Below are 26,853 nucleotides of genomic sequence, written 5' to 3'. Positions count from 1 at the left end.
CCTCTCTTGTTACTCAGGAGTCACTGTTGCAAAGTTAGTGAGAGAACTACCAATCTGACAGTGTCAAGACAATGGAGGGTAACTTCACTGATGTGTTAACTTTCTTTATTGTAGAGCTTAAAAACAGGTTCTTATTAATTAAGAGGATAGATAAAGGTATTTTTTTTAAAAATCCCTCTTAAAGAAGTTTGTCATGGTTTTAAGAAATGTCAACCAGATTAAAGGAAAAGCTACCTATAACAGGACATGAGCACTCCCTGACTTGAGGTTTTCACAAGATCCTTTGAGACGTGTAAGTTTTATCTTGACTACTCCTAGCAGGTACCTTGCTCTGAATTTATTTTTTTAAAATGTCCCTGTATTCTTTGCTATCACTGTTTTTCTTGAATATCAGTTTACTTTGAATCACTAAAACCCCATGAAAGAGCGTTTCCAGCAATTTACCATATTCCATATTTTGCAGTCTGTAACTCCCAAAGTGTACTGTAGCAAAGCATGCAATGCTAATGAAAAACACTGACAACCCGTTTCTAGCTTTAAATTTGTAAGCAAAACCTTGTTTATGGTAATATAAATTAAAATAAACTTAAATAGGTATGTTCCTTTTGTAAGTGAGTGACAGAATTGATGCACCTCTGTTGAAATTCAAGGAGTTATTTTATTCATATGACCCAAGAACCCAACAAAAATTTCAAACCATAGTATCTTTTTAATTCCTCTTGCTAGCTAAGAATGATATCAGAGGACAAATAAACAGAATGAAGTCCAGTAGAAAAATTCTGAGTTAGAGAAGAGCTGCCATGTATTAAAGACATTGTAAAAGAATGTCTGGATCACCTCCTACATGAAACCTACATAATAATCATTATTTTGAATATGAAATTGTACTGCAGCCTTGTAAGCTTTCCCTGTAAATTGAACTTACAGATTTCAGATCATTATTATTTAAATGTAGCTATAGTATTTGCAGAACTAAGTTGCCACAAAGATTAAGCATTTTGGAGTCATCATAAAATGTCTTTATACACAGCCATGTAGATGTGCCTAAAGCACGTATGGCTTGAATTTTAGCGTTATTTTTACACACTTCCATATAATGAAGAGTGCCATGGCTGTACAAACAACTATCTAATGAAATATTCTTGGTTGAAAAATAATTTTAGAGCAGCTAAAAAACCATCATGCTCCTATGCCAGATGGTGAAATATATGTCATATAATTCTCTGTGTGTTATATTTAACTGTGTGTTATATAGCAGCTTTGAATAACCTGGCAAGCGGAGGCTGGTTGAAGCCCATCATGCATAAATACAAAACCAGTTATTTTGGGGAAGTGTTATGGGAAAAACTATTGAATGTTTCTCAAAACAGAAAGGTTAAAACTGTCAGTTATATGCAACAGGTTGACAGTGTCATTAGAATTCTATAGTGATGTCTTAGAGATATTTTGGCAGTATATCAAAGAGTGAAGAAACACTGATTGAATATACAGATTTTTGGAAGCTGCCTACAGCCTAAACTGCTATACAGAAAACAAACTTCTATGTGCCTGCCAGGATTTTAAAAAAGAAGTATTGTGAAGAACGGATCTGCAGTCATTGATGAAACAGTCTGAAGTAATTACAAGGTTTTGCAGCATTATAGAGCAAACTTGTACAGTTTATGGATTTCAGACACTCTAGTTGCAGTGAGCATCAAATAGAGCATTAAAGCAAAGTTTATAGACCTTGGATTAAATTAACTTCAAAATGGTGCAGACTTACCACCTGATATTAAGGATTCCATTCACTGAAGTGGCTTACCTACTCTATATGGTATTCGATTCACTCATTTCAGGAGTAAAGACTTCAATATAAGAAGGTAAACTCAGTCAGAAACAGAACCTTTGTCACATCCTTCGCAGTATTTAAAAAAAACATAGTAAAGGCTTACTTTTGATTTGAAATAGTATGCACAGTCAAATGATTACAGAAATAACTGAAGAAATTAAATAAAGTTAATACTATATTAAATGAATTTAACACCACCTGTAATAAAATTTATAAATTAACTTATTTTTTGTTTGTCTTCAACTGAAAGATTAATCGTTCACTTTTCATGGCATTTAAAAATAATATTTATCAAGAATTTTTTATTTTAATTATTTTCGTTCCCTTTTTATTTCTCTTTCATTTGTAAATGATCTGGAAGCTGGAGTCAAATGTATGTTAAGGAAGTTTGCAGATGATACTAAATTAGGAGAAGCTATGGATTCTTTCAATGGTAAAGAGGCCTTACAGAGAGATGTGGATAGACTAGAGAGTTTAACAATGGTATAATCAAGTGGGTGGCATCCCTACCCATAGCAAGGTGGTTGGAATTCCATGACTTTTAAGTTCCCTTCCAGCCCAAACAATTCTATGAATCGGATTCTATGGTTGTATTATACTATGACCATCTGAAATTCAACAAGAGAAAATACCAGATTCTGCACCTTGGGCAGAGTAATCCTGGTTGTAAATACAAGCTGGGGGATGACAGGCTGGAGAGCACCAGCCCCACTGCAACGAGCAGGTCCCTTTCAACCTGTGATAATCTTTGATTCATACCAGGTGTAGTTTGGTTTTCTTGTTAAAGAATACATATTTACTTGGAGAAATTCTATCCTGTGTTGAGCAGGAAAGGTGACTACATTAAGCTTAACAATAGATTTTTAACTTGTGGCTGCTTCTCCATTCCTCCTTCCTCTCCCTGACGTTCCATTTCTGATAATGGCTTTAGAATACCTACCCAGATGTAGGTAAATAACTGCAGCATCGAGGGAAAGTATTCAGTGTTTGAGCTAGAAAATTCAGCTTTTTTCTGCATTCTGTTCAGTGCTGTATAATCTGATATTCTCTTGTTATGACAGATAGGTGAAAATTATTTGAGTCCCAAAAAATATTTTGGCCAGTGATATTAGCTTAGCCATCTCATACCAGGAGTTTTACTCTGTAGAATTGACATTATTCAGTGATTTATCCTCACTGTTTTGTTACTGAAACTTTTTATTATTTGATTAGGTATTAAGAATTGGTCTTTCCAGAAGTGGTAAATAGTATGTTGTTCACATGTGCAGTGATTCAACAGTAGTCAGCAACTGATGATTCATTACCATATGCTACAATTTCTGCAATTGCTGGCAATTATTAGTTGACAATTTTGATCCAATCTTAAAAGACAATTTATGAATTTGTGAATATTCTGAAGGCAAAGACCCCAGACAGGATTAATTTTATTTGTCTTTAAATATCTAAGTTGGGTGTCTGCCCTTAGCTCCATTTCTGCTCATCTGAGAGAAACATATTTATGTGCATCTGTTGCACAGTTCACCTGATCAAATTTAGCTGATGCCCCTAAAATGACATGAGTTGTAATGTAGAAGTTGTAATTGCTCCCCATATTCTATAAAGGGAAAACTAGAGAGATGATCTGAGATAACTGTCTGCACTAAAATGTAAATAGAAACCCTCCTACCCCTCCCACTACAAAGCTGACCAGTTTTCCCTTTCTGTTCACAAACACAGAGTCTCTCCTCCAACTCAGGCTTGCCTTGTCCTCCATTCCTTCATTATCTTCCTTGAATGGTTCAAAGCCTCAACTTGCAAACTGCCTCATCCATGCAGATGCTAACATTTCAATGATGAACACACCCTCTTGTTAAGTTTTTACTCTTTGGCCTGTGTTTGATGGAGACATCTCTGCCCTTGTTGGTGCCAAAATTTTGCTAGAGAAGAATAAATATCTTTGAAGATATTTCTAGGCTGTGAGGATGGAGTGTGATTGATCTGTCCAACAGTATGTGAAGTAGTAGCATTTTAGTCCAGAGAAACTCTGCCCTTTTTATTCATGTGCTGATATGGTGGAAGTTGCTAGCATGCAACCTTTTATTTTTCTTACCAGGAAAATGTATTGAGCCTGTCTGGAAGGAGTTAACTTTCCTTGTAGCAGTATTTATGCTGCTGTGCTTGTGTTTGTAACTAGAACAACGTTGCTAACACTCCAGTGTTTTGGCGACCGCTGAGCAGCGTTGCACATAACAACATCGCTGCTGTCTCTTCTAACTTGCCCTCCAATGGCCTGGAGGCTGGGGGTGAGCAAGGCTGAGAGGGAACACAGCTGGAACAGCTGACCCAAGCTGATCAGAGAGGTGCTCCTTACCAGACAACATCGTGCCCAGCATGAAACATTACGAGAAAGAAGGAATGGAGTGGGCATTTTTTAGTAAGGCATTTGTCATTAAGGTATTTGTCTTCTGGAGCAACAAAGCCCTGGTTTCTAAGAAGTGACTGTGGAAACAGAAAATGAGTCTCTTTCTTCTTTGCTTCTCAGGTTCTGCTTTTTCTTTTCTTTGTTAAGCTGTCTTTGTCTCAAGTATTTTTTTCTCCTTTGTCCTGCTGAGGGAGGGGAGTGATAAAGCAGATTGGTGGACACCTGGAATCCCACCAAGATCGACTCACTGCCAGACCTAAAAATTGTTACTCAATTTTCAAAGAGAAGAAGGGGATGATTTTGCTATGAAAAGAATATTAACTGCAAATTGTTTATTCAGCTTTAATTTCTGGATGAAATAGGAATGAATCATTTAGGTTCTCACAAATTTTAAGCTGTCTTGAAGCTGTGGAAACTTAAAATTTTTAAATATCTATGCTTAATTAATAAACATCTAATCCGTATATGTCATAAATAGCTGGCTTCTTCTTTTTTATTTCTTTTTTGAAACTATGCCCAAAGTTTATTACTTTCTAGTGAAAAAGTGAAAGATTATCTTTCATATGTTAAAATAAACTGAAATTGATGACCCTGAGACATATAAATGGAAGCAGAACAGAAAACCTAGTTCTGAAAGTTGCTTCGTAAATAATTCATGACTTTTCTAGAAATAGTCCATGAGCTTTTTATGACATTTTGTAAGCCCTAAAGTTTTTATTATCCTGAGTTCTGTGCTGCTGCATTTGTAAGCTACTTTTGCAAATATATAAAGCATACAGTTGGAAGGGCAGTAAAACCAGGCATCTTCGCCCCACAGTGCGCATTTTCTAATTTTAGGCTATATTCTCAGGCATTTCTAATTAGCTAAAATATTCAACATAGTATCTGATATATTTGTTAACTAACTAACTAGGAACAAATCAAACCAGACCAAACCAAATAAAAAACCCCAAAAAACTAACAAAAAACCAGAAAAAAGATGTAGCCTGCATCTGGAGAAAGGTTTAGAACTGATAGATTAGCAGTAAGAATTCATAAGAAGTAATAAATTAAATTATTTGTCAGAGTCTTTCTCATAATGAAATGTATCTGAACTCACAGCGTAACTTTGGGGACTTATTGACCACTTTGTATTTTACCTTTTTTCTATTAATTGTGATGATTCAAAACTTAGTTTTTGTTTCATAGTTATGACTGAGAAGATAAATAGCTTCTGACATATATAACACAGTGCTCATATTAAGAATTATTGCAAAAAGCTTCCCACAAGAATTCATTGTCTCTCAGTAATTTTACTAGAAAAATTTTGTCAGAGTATTTTCAGAAATCAAACCTACAGAAGGGAAAGAGAAAATTAATGATGTTGAGGGATTTATTTTCTGGTCTGTTTTTGGTTGCTGTTTTTAAAGAAAGCTTTACTTCCTCCTCTATTTCCCTGTTCTGGTTTACAGCAGTAAACTTTGAAAAATCTAACAGAATTATTTGTGCTTTTTGGAAGTAGTAGTAATAATACAAAACATCATACTCACTTGATACATGCAAAACTGGGAATTACACTTAATCAGGGTCTCAAATTTAAACTGAGCAATACTGGGGCACATATGCAAGTCACATTAGGATTCAGGAACAATAATTTTCTTACAACTTTAACTTGGGAACCCAGTTTTTGCCTGTTGGTCAAACTTAGAGAAGACGTACATATTTTCACATGGAAATTTATAAAATGTGGTTTTTTTCATACTCCTGTCAGAGAGTAACCCAAACTTCCCACTCTAAGAGAGTAATATGAAATTGTGCAGTCAATAAACAAGGGGTAAAAAAGAAAAAAAGGAAGGAAAAATAGTTCTATGAAAAAAATAGATTTTTGTCCTATATTTTCCTTATATATGGTTATGTCCTAGGTCTCAAAGTCATTCTCCACTGATGCGTGTAGTGGCAGATTTGTTTTTGCAATACTTACCTTTTACGATACTCCTATTTCAGTAAAAACTTTTTATCTTCCCTTTGCCCAATCTCTTCTGCTTTGACAATTTTTCATTTTAGAGAATTCAGATTATTTTTTTTTGACTTATACATAGAGACAATTGAGATACACACACAGTCTACCATTACGAGAGTAATGCCTACAATTTTAATAGCGAAACTCTTCAAACACTAAAAGAATTTTTTAATCAATCTTGGACCTCAGTTCATTCATATCTTTTAAGGATATTGTTAAATTCATCTTTATTAGGTAAAACAAAATAACCAAATTATGAGATGCTGCTGATTTCACCAGGGATTGAGCACATGCCCCAAACAAAAGGTAAAACTAATTCTTGAACTTCCGAGTTAGGATATTAATAGAATTACATAAGCACAGAATTGTTAGGGCTGAAAGACACTTCTGGAGCTCACCCACTCAAACCCCCTCTGCCAAGGCAGGGTCTCCTAGATTTGGGGACATAGAATATGTTCAAGTGGATTTTGAATGTCCAGAGAGGGAGACTCTATTACCTCCCTGGGCAGCCTGTTCCAATGCTTTGCCATTCTCAATGTAAAGAAGTTCTTCCTCATGTTTAGGTGAAACTTCCTATCTTTTAGTTCATAGCTATTGCTTCTCATTCTGCCTCTGGGCACAACTGAAAAGAGTCTGGAATGATATTCTTGGCACACACCTTTGAGATATTCATGTGCATTGATGATATCCTCTCTTGGTTTTTTCTTCCTTAGAATAAATAAGCTCCCTCACTCTCTCCAGACTCCAGATGCTCCAGACCTCTCATCATCTTTGTGGCCTCCAATGGTCCCTCTCCAGTACCTCCTCGTCTCTCTTGTACTGAGGAGCCCAGCACTGGACGCAGCACTCCAGATGTGGCCCCACTAGGGCTGAGCTGGGTATAGGGCCAGGATCATCTCCCTTGAGAAAGAAATACAAAGATCAAATTAATATTAAAGCAATATGAACCTTCAAATATCGAAACATGTAGAGCATATTGTGTATCAGTTGGCAATACTGGGAAGAGAATATAGAGAAAAGATGGAAAAATTTGTCATGGGATGAATAGAATAAAGCAGACTGAAACACTGTGTATTTTTAACTCACCCCACCCGTCAGTCCAAGCTCAGCATAGGCAAAATATGTTCAAATTCTCACTCTCAGTAAGTATTCACACCATCCTGCAGACAGACCTTGGCAAATCATAGGAGAGGGCAATCACCCACCATATGCAGTTCAACGAGGGAAAATGCCAGATTATGCATCTGGGGTGGAGCAACCCTGGCTGTGCAGGCTGGTGAATGATATGCTGGAAAGAAGCGCTGCTGAAAGGGACCTGGGAGTCCTGGTCAGTTGAACGTGAGTCAGCAGTGTCCCAGCATCCAGGAGGGCCAAATCTGTCTTGGGGAGCATCAGACACAGCATCACAGCTGGGTAAGGGAGGGATTGTCCCGCTCTGGTCTGAGTAGGGGCAGCCTCACCTCCGGTGCTGGAGGCAGTTTTGGGTGTCACAACATAAGAAAGACACTGAACTATTAGGCAGCATCCAAAGGAGGGCAGCAAACATGGTGAAGGGCCTTGAGGAAAAGTTGAATGACAAGAGGCTGAAGACACTGTATCTGTTCAGACTGGAGGAGTCTGAGGAACCTCATTGCAGTTACAGCTTCCTTGAGAGGGGAAGAGGAGGGGCAGACACTGATCTCTTCTCTGTGGTTTCAATGACAGGACATGAGGGAATGGCCTGAAGCAGTGTCAGGAGATATTTAGATTAGATCTTGGATGAAAGTTCTTTACCCAGAGGGTGGTTGGGCACTGGAACAGGCTCCCCAGGGAAGAGGTCACAGCACCAAGCCTGACAGAGCTCAAGAAGAGTTTGGACAATGCTCTCAGGCATATGGTGGCTCTTGGGGCTGTTACTGTGCAGGAATGGAATCTCAATGAATCCTGAGGGTCCCTTCCAATTCATCTTATTCTGTGATTGTGTGATTCTGTGACTCAGAACTAAGTGGTCTAATTTCATACTCTTCGATGTGAAGAACTGTCCGGAGATTACTTTGCAGGCTGTCTGCCTTGTCCTCTTGATAATTCCTCAGGCTAAAATGGTATGCTTTCTCCTAATATTCAATATCAGAGCAGATGACTCAGAACATCTATAGAGACATCTCACTGCTCTCCCAAAAGCAGCAGGGAATCACTAAACTCTTCTTTACCATATATGTACACAAAAATGATGATGCATTTGCAGATACAAAAAAATCTTCAGGTCTTCTCCTGTCCATTATTATAACCAAAATGACTGCTTGGGCTTCCTGCTGTTATTCACTATTACCTTTTCCACTTATGAGCAAAAATTTTAGTATGCATTTCCTGGTCATAGATGCATTGGAACAATACAAGGAAATTTCTTATCAATTCCCAATTACTGAGCTAGAAAGAATGACTGATATTTATCCACAAATGGCAACTCCAGAAGACTTTTTCTGTACTATCTCATTAGTGATCCATATAATGATAAAATCAAATTCTAATTCTAATTCATTTAGTCTGACTTTTCTGTTCTTTTGCTCTTTACCTTTCTTATCAGTGTTTTGCCATCAATAAGTGCACTGTTACTATGTTTTCTTCCTTGACAACAATGAAAATGCATTTACAGCTATGGAACCCAGGGAAACCACACATTGATAAAGATTTTGCACTGGCAGCTGTTGCGGAGATAGCAGTCAGTCCTCAAAATTTTTCACATAGTGAATACTGTTTTTTTACTTTAAAAGAGTATTTCAAATATTTTTTTAATTTATTAAGTATTTATATAAGTATTTTAAACAAGTATTTTAAATATCCTCTACTAAGTTTTATCAATGCCTTAAAAGGTTTTACTCTATCTTTGTTTATGTGAGAGGCTTCAAGGCTTCTGAAAAAGACATTATTATGGGACACCCTCGAAAAATAAAATTATTAGAGATGAGACAGAAGGGAAGAGTAAGAATAAAAGGTAACACTAAAAGCAGGTTGCATCTAAAATTAAATAAATACATGTATATATATATTCTTGAAAGCTAATTGATATCTTTTACAGTCATCTAGAGAGGAAAGGGTAAAATAATGTCCAGGAAGAAAAAAGGACACAGAGTCAATATATCATGTAATATTTTAGGCAACTTACAGAGTAGTATAAAAAAAATATGAAGGGTCTTCTTTAACGTACGATGATTATCCTCTGTGAAATTTGTTAAAATTTTCTTCTACAGAAACTAAGTTGCAGAAAGAGTCCGCAAGGACCTGTGTCTTTCCTTGTTGTGGAGCCAGTATATCTACTGGACACATGCTGAAGAACTAAAAAGCAACCCTAATTATGTTGGTACAATGTTATTTCTACAAGTTAGAGAAAGAGCAGACAAGTGCATATAGGAAAGCAAGAGCAAGTGAAAGCATAGAAGACAAAAGAAATCATGTTTATAAAAATGCTTTTAACAAAGCAAGAGTCTCCAAACACTAGTATTTCAATTGTCGCTGATTTTTAATAGAATGCATTGCAACATTTTCCAGGAGATTTCAGCTTTGATTATAGAAAAAACTGAAATGTAATCCAGAGAAGTCAGAGAAGAGATAAAAAGGCGTCAGATGCCAATTTAGACTACAACATTAAAAGTAGTATCAAGCTGAAGGCTCCTATTAAATAATATACTAGTGGGGAAGATAAGTACAGAAATAAAAATTAAAAATAAAAAAAGATAGTTCCAAATCTCAAAGAATAATGAATGCATCATTTTAAGTCATTGTATACCAAATAATTATGGGTTTTTCAAATATATACACAGTAAACTGCATGTGTGATAGTTTCCCTATTTTAAATGTCAAGAAAATGGATAGACAAAAAAAAGACAAAGAACTGACAAATCTGTCAACTAAATATATATATTTTACAGAGTAAGGAAGTAGTAAATCTCTCTACTAAGAAGTATGTTCCTCTTTCATGCTGTGGGTCTCCAATTAGGATGATATTTCTTGAAGCTGCCAAAGAAGATATTTGAAGACTACTTTGTGTGCATACTGGCATTCAGGTCCGGGGACAACCAAAGATCAGGAGTATGCAGAAGCTGACTTGGAATTCATTGTTTCCTCCCCTTTCTCCAGTCTCAGCTGGTAGTTTTTGGAGAAACATTTTAAGATCATCCTGGTTCACTGCTGAGAAGTGCAGTTCAGTTTTTAAATGTGAAGTAGAACATGCTCATACAAGTTTGTGGTTGATAATTGATAATTAAAGAAACTTTAAAAAATGTCAATGAAACAGCAATACAATTAAATAAATGTGAAAGATCAGAATTAAAGCAACATAATACTTTTCTGGAAAAGGAGACTTTGGTGCATAATTATTAATTATAGGGCATAATTAATTCTAAAACACTGATATTCAGTACAAAAATAGGAATGAAAAATTTGGAATGAAGAAACATGAAAAAATCTTCAAGGTCTGTACAAGTACACTTTTGTATCAGAAAAAGGACATAATGCTTTTTCATATTTTATAAAGGTATGGATACACAGAATCACAAAATGACTGAGGCTGGGAGGGATCTCTGGAGGTCAACTCCTTTCTCAAGCAAACCCAGCTCTCTCAGCCTTTCTTCATGCAGGAGATGTTCTGACCACTTAGTCATCCAGGTGGCTCTTCTAACACAGAATTGAATTTCTAACATGGAACTGAAATTATTTCCTCCAGCTGAATTTTTCTATGTACCACCCAATTCCAGAATGATACATTGACAATTTAGACAGATTTCAGAGTACAAGAAAATAATCGCTATCAGTGGACTAGAAACAATGACTTCTGAGGAGTTAACTTTGAGCAAAGTGTAAGACTTAGCATCTACAAATATTCAGAAGACAAAATTCAAGGAAGGAAGTGGAGTGATGTAGGGTGATAAATGAAGGTCAATATGGAATAACAGAGTGAAACAAAAGGCCAGAAAAAAAATAGAATGAAGAGTACAAAATTTCCTAATAGAGAGAAATCTTTCTAAGGCAGTCAGAGAAATGGATTTTTTCGGGACTATTATTACTACTCTGAACAAAATGTATCAGACCTTTCAGATATCAGGGGTACAATAGCAGTGCAATGCATTAGGTGATTTAGTGAGTCTTTTATCTTCCTCTCTAATTGTTGCTTTATTACCTCACTCTCTGTTTACAGTAATATGTCTTCCAAAATAAAATACTCTTCAGTATTACATATGATTCATCATGGATAAAGACAGAAAAGAATGATAAAATAATAATTCAGATCTATGCATTCTATTATAATTTAAACATAGAGTGGCCTTGTAAAAGCTATTAATTACCAGAAGTGGCCAATGCATTGTCATAAAATGATCAGGGGATTTTTGCTGTAAGGAAGTATAGTCTAAAAAACCCCACAGAACTACTTAATCTTCAATAAAATTCCCTGTATCTAGTTTCCTACAAATTCCTGTGATTTGTTCTGTAGAAATGTACTAATAAATGTACTAATATATTTAGACTTCTCCATGTGCAATAGTCCATTGTTAATGTCCATAACTGTTCTCTTGTCAGTTTTAATCTTGTCTCCTTCTGGTCTGTTTCTCTGGTGACATCTTATCCAGCTGATCCCTGATCTTACATGTTAGGAAGAAGCCCTTCAGAGGGTTCTGAGACACTGAAGGAGAGTGTCCAGAGAAGATGGAAGTGCTCAAGGCTGGGTTGGATTGGGCCCTGGGCCACCTGATCTAGCAGGTGGCATCCCTGCCCATCATGGTGGGGTTGGAACTGATTTTTAAGGACCCTTCCAAGCCAAATCACTCTATGATTCTATCATCATATTCCTTGGGTTCCTATATTTAACTCCAATCTTTCCTTCATGTCTCATACAATAATAAATCAACTTCATATCAGTGCTTCAACTCTCAGTATCACACACCTGAACTAGAGATTTTTTGAATGGACAAAAAAGCACTGTAGAAAGTGCAGATATTTTGCAGCTTTGCAAAGGTTGGGTAGCTGGAACCAAGGGGTTTGTCTTGTTCACTTGCCTGCTATCCATGATAGGCAATGGTGATTATCACATGAAAGCATATGTTGCTTAAAACCCATGTTTCCTCATTGCTTTTTTTCCTTTGGCAAATACTCTGTGTTTAGTGAGTTATCTCTGGTATTATCTGTAGGAATATGAGTTATTTCTATTAGGACTAAAGATAACTGTTTGGCTCACTAAAATATTTTTCTCACCTTCCGACTGTGTGTTTGCCACACTTTAAGCAATGTCGCATAAGGAATACTACAGGTAAGCTTTTTCTTTCTTTCTTTCTTTCTTTCTTTTTCTTTCTTTCTTTCTTTCTTTCTTTCTTTCTTTCTTTCTTTCTTTCTTTCTTTCTTTCTTTCTTTCTTTCTTTCTTTCTTTCTTTCTTTCTTTCTTTCTTTCTTTCTTTTTCTTTTTCTTTCTTTCTTTCTTTCTTTCTTTCTTTCTTTCTTTCTTTCTTTCTTTCTTTCTTTCTTTCTTTCTTTCTTTCTTTCTTTCTTTCTTTCTTTCTTTCTTTCTTTCTTTCTTTCTTTCTTTCTTTCTTTCTTTCTTTCTTTCTTTCTTTCTTTCTTTCTTTCTTTCTTTCTTTCTTTCCCTAAACAGCTGTAGACAGACTCCATCTCTTCGATTCACAGATAGGACTGTCTGATTCACTAGTTAGACCTATATACATACATACATATGTATGTATAATCAGTGTATCGGTCAAGACTAGAGCCCCACCCAGATTTTTTAAAAAAACCCTATAATTCCTGAAGATAATATTTTATTTTCTAATTCTACAAAGCAGTTTATTTCTGTTTATTGACAAGTATGACAACTTCATAGAGATTCCTAGGAGGTGGTAAACCCTTCATTGTATTTCTGTAATTATTTAAAAGTTGCTTTGTTCACTATCAGGCAAGGGAGATATGCCTTACAAAACCAATCCCAAAATGAAAGCAAAGGATTTATTGGAACTTGATTCCATTTAACAGTATATACAGCTACAGGGTTTTTGATGCTATCTACGTTACTGGGAATTACACTTTTAACTGATAAGGCTTCATATCAGGGAGAAGGTTCTGAAGAAAGTGTAGTGAAAAAGCATATTTTCTGTTAGAGCAGTTAATACTGACTAAGTAAAAAGATAAAGTGGATCTCTATCAAGCACCTTGAGCTTGAAGTGATTAAGGAACATGAGCCTCCTTTCCCCAGTTTAAGGTGGTGAAGGTAGGATTGTGTTGATTCATTTCCGGAGTGAAAAATGAGGGTACTATATAGAAACAGAATTTAATTTTTCATGAGATAGACTAAAGTACTTCATAAAAAGGAGAGTTTCTCCATGAGAGAAGGAAACTGATTGCTTTCCAGTTATAGAAAATCAGTAGTGATATAGGAATCTCAACTTACACTCTTAAGAGTTTACTAATTCTTTAAGTAGCTGTGATGAGGGTGGCTTGATGGCTATATAACGGCCATTGAAACTTTTAAAATTGAGATTTTGAAGCTCAGACACAGTTACTGGATCACGAGTTCAGTCAGGTCTCTGATGAAACTGATGCACATTACTTAATTGATTCCCTATTTAGGTGAGCGCTTACATTGAAAATTTCTCCTTATCTTTTTGTATGGTGAAACCATGTTCAGAATTATTAACCATGTTCAAATTAAAAAGTCTGTAGTCCTTCACAAACATTTCTCATGTATAATCATAAATTTTTTTTTAGGAGAAAAGAGTAGGTTTTTTCCTACAAGCCACAGCAGAAATCAATAGAAGGAACCTGAATTTATGCATATTTAAAGATAGAACATTTTGTGTTGTAGCTGGTGTTTTTTACTGTAATTGTATTCAAAACTGGGCTGGGAACCCTGAGGCAAGGAGAAGAAAGAAATTTCTTTAGCTGATATTTAAGCTGATAATCTCTAAGGGGCCAAGTAAATTTTGCATCATTTGTGAAGTCTTGATACCAGTCTGAATTAAGAGCTTATCTGCATACTTGTAAAATCCTTTCTCATAAAGAAGTAAATTATGCTTGTTGTGCTCATGGATATACTAAGTATCTGTTTGAAATAAAAAATAAAACCCCATCTATCAGTGTTTGGCGAAAAACTGCAGTTTTTTAGGGATGATATGTACAAATAACCATTACGATCAGACCTGTTGTTGAAGTTTTGAATTCTTTCAAGACCAACCTCCATTGATTCTCAAAAATTATAAAGATTTGAAGTAGATCTTACCTTAATTTTATAGCTGCATAGAGGTAAAATTTAATATCCTTATATTAATATTAAAATTTGAAATTTTTTTCTGTGTTATTCAGGAGTGGCAAATACCTCATGATTTTTTTTATTTTGGCCTAACAAAAAAAATAAAATAATATCCTAAACAAACCCAAATCCATAATCTTTGTTTCTTCTGTCTCTTGTCTACTAGTTGAGCAACATATGAATGAAAGGCAGGAATGCGCTTCAAGGTATTATCTAACCCAAGCCCAGGCATAATTCTGGATCACTACAGTCACTGTCAGAGACACTTGACTTATCTGTGCCTTAAAAATGTCTTGTAAAGAAGATTGAGGTTGGCTCTCCCAATAGTACTTCAGTACCCTTTCCATCATACAGCTTTTTCCTGTAGTTTTCCATAAGCCTTCAATACTATCTGTCATCAGAACACAGGTGTTATCAGCCTGTGCTCAGAAAAAGTATGGCTGAACTCCTCATGCTCTAATATCTCTTTGAAAACAGTATGAGCATGGGAATGAGATTTTCAGCGAGAATAATAGAGTTCATATCCAGATAGCCTCATGAGGGATTCACCTGTCTAAGCATATCTGTCTGGTATCATTATTTATGCCCTAATAATTCTGAGGCACCTGCAGACATTTGAAAGACAAAACACAGAACTTGGGGAAGACCTGCGGCTTTCTTGGTGGCAGATGGAGACCAGACAGGATGAAATAAGGTGCACAAAACGTGTAAGAAATCAATTTTTTGAGAACTGAATCTTGCTCACAAAATCTATGAGGCTGGGAATGCAGCTTAATGGAGTTTAGAGATGTGTCTGTCATGAGGCTGGACTACACTGGGTGCATTGGTGATCTCCACTAATTATAGTGCACATCTGGATTCTGAGTTCACATGTAGGCAAAATATTGAATTCTGTGCAGTTGTACTGAATTCAACTGGAAAGCCAATATTCTGAACCCTGCTCTGCCTACAACAGATTTTAAACATGCATATAGGTTTTCTGAGAAAAATGACATAAATATTACCAATAGAAATCACAACTATTCCAATATGAAAACAATAAAGTTTGGTTTTTTTTTTTTTTTTAATGTGCTGTCTGACATGAGATGTGAGTTTAAATGATTGCTACAAATCACCTGAAAAAAAAAATTGCAGGTGAAAATAATATCCTTAAGGCCCAGTCTGTAGGTTCTACTGAACAGCTGGTGTTAAGAAACAAAATTGAATTAAGGAAAATAACAGGTTTGTTTGTCCTGACTATGATAATTGCTACATGACTGTTCATAATAATATTCCAACAATCCTCTCCACCTGTCCTGAGCAAATGTAATTGTCATTCCCAAGTAGAAGTGATACCTAACATAATAAGCTGGTGCTTATTTTGTGTCTTCTACAGTAAGAAAGTCCTGTTCTTTCAGGAGTAAAAAAAATCTAGAGGGGAAACAAACAAACAAACAAACAAACAAACAAACAAACAAACAAACAAAAATTTTACTGAAGTTCATTAGAAACTGCCTAGAAAAAATAATAAATAAAACCCTCATAATTTCATGAAGAATTTGCAGTTTAATTGATTCAGTTATCCTTAAATTACATGAAAGTGTGTATAGAAGTGCTCTAAATAAAACATAGCAATTTAAGATGTAATTTATGCAGGACTGTTTGTGCTTGATTGATAAGAGAATGACAGGTTTGGTAAAAATTATAGTACACACACTCTTTCAGTGAAACATCTTACTGAGCAAAAAGGGCTTTGCAGTTAAAAGAGTCCTAAACAGAGCAATTATTAAGCCTGATAAAAGCAGTCTTGCTCCACTGTATAATATGAAAACTAATAATCCCACCTATCCACTTTACCCAAGGTCAGAAATATTACTGTAGACTTAACTCTAGAAATACACAACCATTACCTGCCCTGAATGAGTGGCTAGAGATGTAAGGAAACTGAGATCTGTGTGTGACCCACTATGCTCAGCAGCTAATAATTATTAGTCTTCAGACCTATAAATTGACTAAAAATCTATAATGACTGTAAGCTAGAGATAAAAAAAAATGTCAGGAAGTTTTTAGCATTAAAAGTTCTTACTGTTATCATTCTAAATAAATTTGACATTATATGTATGACTATATATGAAATTCTCTTTGATATGTGTTAGAGGTTAATCTTCAACACCTTCAATATACTTTTCATACTTAAAGGCATCTCAAAGCTAGTTAACTTCACAAAATTTAATTCAATAATTTCAGACAGTGTTCATAAAATTTTTTAATAGTTTTAAAGTTTTTTTGAAGTTTTTTAAAATATATTTTCCAAAAACATTACTTAATTGAATATTAAGAATTTTAAAGTTACATTTACAGGCATTTGAGAAGAATAATAATTTTAAAAAATCAGTTTTACAATGTCAGTGACAATGGTCAGTACTCATGTATTCTTATTGATGTGCTAAATATATCCTTTATAAGGTTACTTATAACTTTAATCTTTTTTCAAATTGTATTTCTTTTTTCTCTTTATAAATTAATTGAAACTAGCTGTAATTCTAGTACAGGACTTAGGGTAGTTTCTATTAAGTTTTTCATTTTTGGTACGTAGAAAATTAGAAAATCTTAGTTAACAAATCTAAAAGACTTTTTTCTTTAAAATTTTAAAGAATTTTGTAATAAATTGGCTGAGCAAGACAAGAAGTAGACAGGCCTGGCATTTTTGGGGATCATGCATCATCATAACATTTCCTATCATGTGGAAAGAGTGTCTGTCATTCCTCGGGAAAGAAATATCACCAGAAAGGGAGCTTTACAGTACTTCTCAGTAATTTCCACTCTAGGTCAGTAGCTGTGCCTCTTCTATGTGTATATTATTCCACATTCATCTGGCACGCAAATCACGAATATGTATAAATATGCAAATTAGTTCAATAATGTAAAAGTGTTAGATTGCCTCTTAATGTTTGCTGACTTGCATTTTTAAGGGATAGAACTTATATCAGTTTTGATATGTCAGCCACCTATTTCCTTCTTGCATTTAACCATATGGAACTTAGAAGGAGCAGCTGAGATCACTTGGCTCCTTCATCTTGGAGGAGACTGAGGGGACACCTCATGGCAGCCTACAACCTTTTAGTGAGGGACAAGGAGGGGCAGGCACTGATCTCTTCTCTGTGGTGACCAGTGACAGGACCTGAGGGAATGGCTTGATATTGTGACAGGGGAGGTTTAGGTTGGATATCAGGCAAAGATTCTTCACCCAGAGGGTGACTGGGAACTGGAACAGGGTCACCAGAGAAGTGGTCACAGCACCAACCTGGCAGAGTTCAAGGAGCGCTTGGACAATGCTCTCACAGGCACACGGTGTGAGTCTTGGGGAGTTGGACTCCTTGTGTGTCCCTACCAAATCAAAATATTCTGTGACTCTGCAATTTATGATTGTTTTTTACTTTGAAACTATGTATGAATTAGCCATCATATGAAGTACCTCCACAATATAATGCCAGGTAGTAGCAAAGGGGAAGAGAATTAACACTTCCCAAAGATTATAGTAAGTAGCAATAGAAAATACTTGTTGAAGCAGCAAAAATTTTCAGACTGGTAAAAGTGTTTTAATTAACAAGTGTCAGAGGCATGATTTGTAAAATTCAGTGATCCAAATAATCTGTCACAGTATTTTAAATAAATCTATCTAATGCCCAGATTATAACAATTTAAAGGTTTTTCTTTTTTTATTTTTCATATCAGTGGGATCAAGCATGTCTTTGAGAACATGAGAATATTTTGAAAACGTATTTCCCAGTTCTATAAGAAATCATCTTGTTCTTGGTGTACTGATAGAAACCCAGATTGCTCTTTACTGAGATGAATTACAAAACAAGTGTCAGGTAGCTCCAGATTATGTGTCAATGAAGGTAGGATGGAAAGAATCTGTGGGGAGAGGTAAATAAATATGCACAAAAATCCTTCCAGAGCTACCTTAAGCACAGAATGATGAGAACAAAGAGCTAGAAGCAGAGATGGGGAAAATACTAGCTACTCTTCACTATAACTGGAACATTTTTATATGGTACTAATTAATTTAGCAAGTGTTTTATCTTGACCTCTAAAGTCATGGAGGTCTGGAGAAAATGATAAGACAAAAGCTGCCCACTAAAATGTGCACAGGAGGATAGCAGTATGAAAAGAGATTCTAAAGGAAAGAAGATCCTTTCACTTACTTCCAGTCTAAACTTACTTCTTACAGGCTTTGCACAGAAGAGATTGTCTTGGCAATTGGCTTCATCAAGAGGCTTTATTAGGTTCCTGCAGATTAGGGAAACTATTTAATTCAAAAGCTGCTCACAATTCCTATCTTCTCTGTGAGATAATTCTTTTGTCCAGTCTTCCTTATTTGAACATATACTCTAGGGAAATATCTTTTTCTCTATAACATCATTGTAGTTTTAAATGTTTATATATTCATAGATATTTATCATGCTTGCAATTTAGATTCAGATTTTGCATTTCCCCTTTTGGGAATATTAAAAGTTTATTATGCTTCATGGATCACAGTCATAATGATGCTTGATAAAAAGTACTGGAAGAGAAATCGGAAGATTTATTTTGAAGTAAAGTTTTGAGTCCTGAAAAAAACTTCATCAGAGCCATGATGTGAGAACTGCAGATAAATTTTTACAAGAGATTTAGCAGACATGAATCTGTCCCTTTGAAGCATAAAAGCATATAAATATTAAGCCCTCAAAATATAATTTTAGATGAAAAAAACTTTTAACAATGACTTACTATATATATATATTCATATAATATCACTTTCTTTGGAGTACAACTGGTGCATTCCTCCCATTACATTTTTTTCTAGAAATTATTAAAATTTTTCTTTTGTATTTTAAAAATTATTTTGAGTCTTGAATTTTGAACTACGGCTTTCAAGGAAACAAAATAATATCTTTACCTTTGCAAATTTCAACATCTCTGTGACATCAGATTTATGGATTGAGTCTATTTATTGATTATATATATATATATATATATGTGTGTGCAATTTCTTACGCAAAATATCTGAAATGGTAAGACCCTTTTTAACAATGAGATATTCTTCTGGGAAATTATTATGGTGAGAAAAGTGGTCTCCAGTTTCTTAAACATCATATGAAGTACTATCAGTAAGAGAAATGAATGAAACCATAATCTTAAAAGATGGAAGGAGAAATTCAATGTCTTATTAAAAACCAGTTTTTCGTCCTTGGTTTTGTCATTGTTGTTTTGCTGTTTTTTAAATTTTTTTTTCTGCAAAGATTTCTACTCTCTAGCCTCTTAATATCACCATACCTGATACAGAGACTTGTGATTTTTCTGCACTGTTAAAAGCCTTTGATGGCTTCAGCAACATCTACAGCTACACAATCACAAGCAAGTAACCTCTACCCCATCAAGAGATTCTTCAGCATTTAATCCTGGAATCTTAAAAATCATTAACATAAGTTCTAAGTTATCAACTCTCAACTGGGTTGAAATCTTATGCTCTGTGACCACTATCCAGAACATTTTTTCAAACATTTAAGATATTTCAACAGGAATTGTTGAACAGTGTTCAACATTTGTATGCAATACTGCCTCTGTGTGTTTAACAGCAGATATTTATTAATCTGTACTCTTTGATTATTTCTTTAATTGATTTTATTCATTTAATTGATGCCTATATTAAGTCCTTTGTAGGAAAGTTCAGTGTTTGGCATCAGGTAGTTTTTTGATCCTAATCAACATATAATTCAGGCAGGTTACCTTTATACCACAGTATCAACATTCACTATAATCTGCAAGTGACTTTGCTCATGTTGCATTTGTTACGTGGTTGTAACTTTGCTGTATGAAATGAAACTGAATAGAAAATATTTTTTTATTCTGAGGACTGATAGCTAAGCAAAACTACCACAATCCAAATTCATCCTATGGAGCCTAAGGATTAATTTTGAATTAATATTATCAATCTGATAATTGGATTCATTTTGCAATTTGATATAATCCTTTTTCTAAAAAAGATTGTGTAATCCTTCTGAAAGAATTGACAGAAAGCAACAAAAGCAGAAATTATATTTAAGGGTTCCTTCTAAAATACCAGCTCAAGCAGACCTGGAATAATTGTATTAAGCTTTTGGTACTCAAATATCTAAGTCTTCCATGTGCAGACATGAATTGCAGTTTGAAAAATGATGCTTTTATTCAAGGGATATGAAAAATCTTAATAAGAGAACAAATACATAAGAGGAGTAATAATGATTAATCTTTAGTATAAAATCATAATGGTTTTACAGTCTGTCCTCTAGCAACTGACCATCTAGATGACTTGCCCTTCCTGCAGTAACCTTCATTTACATTTTAATATTTTTTAAACCTTTTGCTAAGATTCTTTTTTGCCAATTGTACGCATGTGCATAGTTTCTCCTACCAGAGGGTCCTTTGTCCACCAGCAGCTATCACTACCCACATCTTACAGTGCTCCTATGATTTCTGGAAAAGGCTCTGACCACTCTGCACTCTTCCAGCCCCTCTGAAAAAACTCCAAATTGTGTGCTAAAATTTTTATGTCGTTAAGAATAGAAATTATTATTGTATTTTGTTGAGAAGAATATGCACTGAATTCGAAAATTGGAAAATAAGTGCCATCTCCCATTACACAGGAGGTATACTCACAGCTTTTTCCATTTCTCCCTATTTTGAAGGACCCTTAGAGAAAAACTGCTGAGTTCTTTGCCTCTTGAAAATTTGTATGTCAATAAAATAAGCTATTTCTATGGGTTGAACCTACCTTACCACACTTAGGTAGAGTTAGGTGGCTTAGATTTCTGTGCACTGCTAACATGCTCTTATGCTACAGTTTGATTTTTAACAGGAATATCTTTTAAACATAGTGACACAACACATCCAAAACCAAGCATGTCTAAGGCCTTTCCATTTGTTTTGTTTCCACAACTGCATGTGTCACTTGATCTGCTCCCTTTCCAGGGCTGTTCTCTTCTCTGCATGTCTGGGATGGGATGGTTTTCTTGCCATTTTGGAGGATGGGATGGTTTTGCTTACAGTTGAAACTTGAGACATGGTTTACATGTATTTAGTCCTCCTGGTCATTTGAAATTATACAATCTGTAAATAGTATGCTTTCTGTTAATGCATTGTCTTTGCTAGGTGTAAAGAAGGGCTGACAGAAATGAAAGATATGTTAATATTCCATGTTTGCATGAAGAAATATTTCACCCAGAGAGAAAAGTATCTCTGTAATCCCTTAACCCCTCAAACAGCATTCCCTCAGGGCAACAACCACTGAATATGAGGTAGTCAGATTGCAGAAATATACAGTAATTTCACAACCATAAGGCACACCGGACTATAAGGCGCACCCCGGGGAGGCGGCAAAATTCACAACTTTGTAGATCAGATAAGGTACACAGGACTATAAAGCGCACCTTTTTTTTTGCAGTGAGGCTCCGCCCCCAACTCCCCCTGCGCAGTTGCTGGCCGAGGCCCCGCCTCAACCCGGCAGCCATGGGCCCCCAGGCCCACCTGTACCCGGCGGGGCTGGGGCATGCCCGCCGCTGCTCAGTGCCGCCTCTCCGGGGCCGAGCTATGGCCACCGTCCCTCTGTGCCCCCTCCATTGGGCCGGGGCGTGCCTCTGGAGGGGTCGCCCCATCTCCACGGGGCCAGGGCATGCCCGCTGCTGCTCCACCCCGCCTCCACCTTGCAGCCATGGCCCTGCCGGCTCCCCCAGTGGCTCGCAGCTCTCACTTCTGGGTAGGCAAATTTCTGAACTTTGTCCATCAGATAAGGCGCACCGGACTATAAGACGCACTTCCGGGTTTGGAGGAAAATTTTAGTCAAAAGGGTGCCCCTTTTATAGTAGTGAAATTACTGTAGTTGAAAGTCCATAGACTCAAGATTTCTCAGTGAGAAAAATCAGTAGTCTCCATTTAAATGGATATAATATTGCTCTAAAAGAAGGTGGGTTTTGTTCACCTGAGTCCATTTTGTTCATTTGCAAGCTATGTAATTTCCTCTTTGCCAAGCTGAAACAAGGATCTTGACAATGACTGTCCATCAGCCTGACTCTTCCCAGTAGGGAAGATTACAACTTGAAACATGTAGGCCTTTGAAACCGTACTTCTACAAACTGCTTTTAAAATATTATGTGACATTACAGTGGAGAAGGCAATTAGAACAAGAAAAGTTGAATTTCTGAAAAACATTAGCTTGTCTTTGATGATGTGAATATTTTAAGAGATTTCATTATTTTCTCATAATAAAATATATAGGCCTGACTTGCTATTTTATGTTTTTCTGCGAGTGTAGTTTGCTGAATTCAGCTCAGTACTTGTGCAAAGATGGGGTAACTAAACAAAGGTTTGTAGTATTTTTAATTTCTGATCTACCAATTGCTTTCCATCCTTCAGCCAAATTTAGATGGTTTGTCAGCTGAATCTGCATTTTTACTTTCAGTGGCAGATGTAGTGAGAGCTATTACTGCCTCTCATATGTGACAGACATCAGCCCTCAATCCCCTAGCATGCTTAATGTATACTGAATACAGAGCAAGTAAAGCAAATGAAAAGGACATTGCTAAGGCTCTTGGCTTGAACATTTCTATCTAGAAGGTCAGTTCTTGCCTGATATGCAACATCAAACATATGGCCCAGACATTTCCCTGCAGATTTTCTTGACACTGTTAGAAATATATGGTGGATAGTTTCTCTTATACAAAGCCAGGACATCTGTTACAGTGCTCTACATTTGTGTCCTCCTAACCCAACAAATCAGGAGGGAGCACTGTGATTGGGTTATTGGACAACCCAAAATTAATTCCTAATTAATTAATTTGAACAGCAGTATATGATTAAAGACAAGAATCCTTTCAAACCTATGTTTTTAATTTTGGGATATATATGCTGCATGGAGGTGGTTTTGCATAACGTGTTTGATTACATGTAGGAAGAAAGAATCTGTAAAGAAACATCATGACAGATTAAAGCATTATATATATATATTTTCTATTCTTCCATTAGGCATAGCACAGTTCTTCCTACATTACCAGTTCTTCTGATTTTTTTTTAATATTTTCTTTTTTGAATCTAAAAGAAGGAAATATCGGCCCTTTTAAAAAATGTCACAATGAGCTAATATATTAAGGAAATCTTAAATAATTTTTCATCAAAATATCAGTTCAGATGAAATGAACATAGTATGATAGTATATTGATACTACAGAGGAATTTTACTAAAGGAAAAATTACTGTAAGTAAAAAAACATGCTCTGTCCATAGCATATCTATCACTGCACTTGTTCAGGGGTAAATACTAAACAACAAAGTAAAACAAACAACTGGAAATATTTAATAACTTTTCTGTAGCAGTGTCACAATTATCTTGATAATCTCTGGGAATTTCGCCCATGGTCCCTCTCAGTTTCTTTTGCATAACTTATTTTCTCCTGCGGGTATAGCTTTTCTGTCCAGTCCATGTGAAAGTAGAACACTCTCAGATTGACAGCTCCTTGAAACAGCTTTCTGGAAGCTGCAAAACACCTTACAGGGGAACTAAATTGCAAACTGTACCGTTTACTTATTTTCACCATTTTAAAGGAGGGTCAAGGGTAGGAATGTAGAAAGGTGAATGCTGTTTATGAAAGTAATTGAATTTTCCTGTTTAAAGGGTCTTCCAGATTTAATAAATTTCACAAACATCTTATATAATGTATGATAGGTACAGTAGAAAGTATACTTATGTGGTAGAAATTAAAACCTTTAGTCCTATATGCCTGTTCTACTTAATTGTTCAGAGAATCATGCAATTCTTTTTTAAAAGATTCCTGAGCAAAGATTTATTCTTGTTCCTACCAACCCCTTAGTCTATTGCATTTCAATAATTTTCAGCAACATGAATACAGACTGAAAGTGAAATCCTCAAGGAGATTGTTTCTATCTACAATTTAAAAATGTTTAATTACAGTGATAGAGCATCAATTACATGACCAGTCACCTAAAATGGAGCACAATATTAGGTTTACCCCTAGAGTCTGAAAAGTTTGAAGTGGTTTAACATTTTGTCTTGGCAAAAGCTTCCACAAACATGTAATTTTTTTAGAATTTTAATTCTCCAGTGGCTTTTATTAATCAATATCCAATGTGATTTCATTGGAATAAAAGAGAAGCAGATATGAGGGCAAAAACAATTTGAAAAAGAAAAGTTTTAAAATATGACGTATCATCACAAGACTGGTGAATAGGTGTGAAGCAGTTTTCAGTATGAAGAAAATAATCCAGGAGCAACAACTTTTCATGTGCCTTTGAAGTCTGCTGACTTATTTAAAACAGCATTCTACATATTCCTGGCTTCTATTATTACTTATTCTACATTATTCTAAACCAAGTCTTTTGGCTTCTAGCAGTCGTCACTTAAATCCTGATAACAGGACTGTCGAAACTGTGAGACTGAAGATTAAAACACTTTAAAAAAAATTGTGGTCTTTGCTAACAGTTTCACCTTAATTCAGGAAAAATTGAAAAGAGAGTACTTGTGGAATACAATCATTAATAAGATAGATTAATCTTGAAAAACAAACAGAAGATATCAGTAATTTTAAATTTTTAAGAAAAACATTTTCTTTACAAAGGAGCAGGAAATTACTGAAGACTTGATGAAAGAAAAATCTAAGCTTCTTGACCTACTTCACCTAGACTTTGTACTATGTTCCAACATCTTTGTTTCTTCAATCTAGATTCTAGCTGTAACTTGCCACCAGAAATATCCTATTTTCAACTCTCTCTATAAAATGAAAATTGCTGGTGATATAAAGCCAAGTCAAAGAAATTCTTTTGAATCTTCCCTTAGGGTGTGGGAGATAGGTACTGAAATACCATGACACTGTATGTCTGAGGGAGAGCAGAATCCTACAGTTATGATGATGTTGCTAAAAAAAGGGGGGATTGGTCCTTAGCCCAAACCCAAAAGACAACAAGTTTTTTCCACCCACACTGCTGTGGAGTGGGCTTTTCTGCAGCACATTTATTTTGAAGAGAGCTCCTTAAGACAGTACAAAATGATCCTGACAGTGAGCTGACAGTTAAATACTATGTCTATGGGATTCAGTGTCGGCATCCTAACATGCCATGTCTGTGGTTAATTTTGGGCATGACCTAGAAAAGAAAAATGGAGTTATAATAGGATTGTTACTGGACTGTGCTTGGTATGAAAATATAACTCAGACTGAAGCAGATTTAGGATCAGTATTTATAACTGGGAGTGTTATTAGCTGCCACCTGATATGAAAGCCTGGAATATTACATTTTAGAGGAAAAAGAAATTCTCTCTTTCCAGGTGGATTCTAATTAAATTTTTCAGAAAGTTCATTTATTGTATTTCATTTCTGGGGATAAACATTGATCAAATCCCTAACAGAGTGACTGCTACATGCACCCAGAATTCAGCATTAATATCTGGTGCCAAATTTCTTCTTCAAGTAATCTGTTAAATTAATATGACTTTTATCAGACAATACATTATCTTTCATTGGAAATTTTAGTTTGACAGAAACATCCCTAAAAAGAAACAGTAAAATATTAGAACTGACAGTTAAAAATTATCATAAATTCTTTTGCATTTTGCTGACATTAAATTCCTACTAAACACATCAGAATATTAAAATTGCCTAACCCACTTAACATCTTAATTAACACATTATGTGGATTCACAGAACAGTGCTAAAATAAAATTAAGGTAAGTATCACAGCAAATGACAGGTTATGTGAATAATAGGATTATGTTTTATTTTCTCCAAATTTAACTTTGTTGTGATAAACAGCAGTATAACAAACAACATAATTCACTGTCAAAGTCTCTCTTGATATTTTGCAATAATTATGAAAGGAATTCATTGTTGTAAGTATTCTGAACTATTCAGAGGATTTCATATCAATATTGTTTCCTTCAAAAATTTTAAACTATTTTCCAAGTTCATGTTTTAAAAAAGAACAGACTTTCCATATAAAGTAATATCAAATTTCATATTCCTTAGAATCTGAATTAGCTGAAATTGCTTATTCACTGCTGGTACTTCATAAAGAAGAGAAACTGAGATGGAAATTATGGAGAAAATGATGAAATATATTTCAGGAAAATTTTGCTGAAAGTGTGAGTAAAGTATTCTCCAGGTTAATTATGTTTATTTCCTTTTGTATTGAAATGTAAATGATGTGTTTAAAAATGCCATACTTAATTGCATGGGAAATCTTGTATGTATACCTCTTGAGGGAAATGCTTTACAATGAAAGAAATTGTATTTCTCATAAAAACAGTAAAATTAAAGTGCATAAACTATTTGCCATTCTACCACTTTCGTATTACAGTGT

The sequence above is a fragment of the Catharus ustulatus genome, chromosome 2 (genome assembly GCF_009819885.2).
Source record: "Catharus ustulatus isolate bCatUst1 chromosome 2, bCatUst1.pri.v2, whole genome shotgun sequence".
NCBI lineage: Eukaryota > Metazoa > Chordata > Aves > Passeriformes > Turdidae > Catharus > Catharus ustulatus.
The sequence above is the reverse complement of the archived record's forward strand: the minus strand, read 5'-3'. Positions refer to the sequence as shown.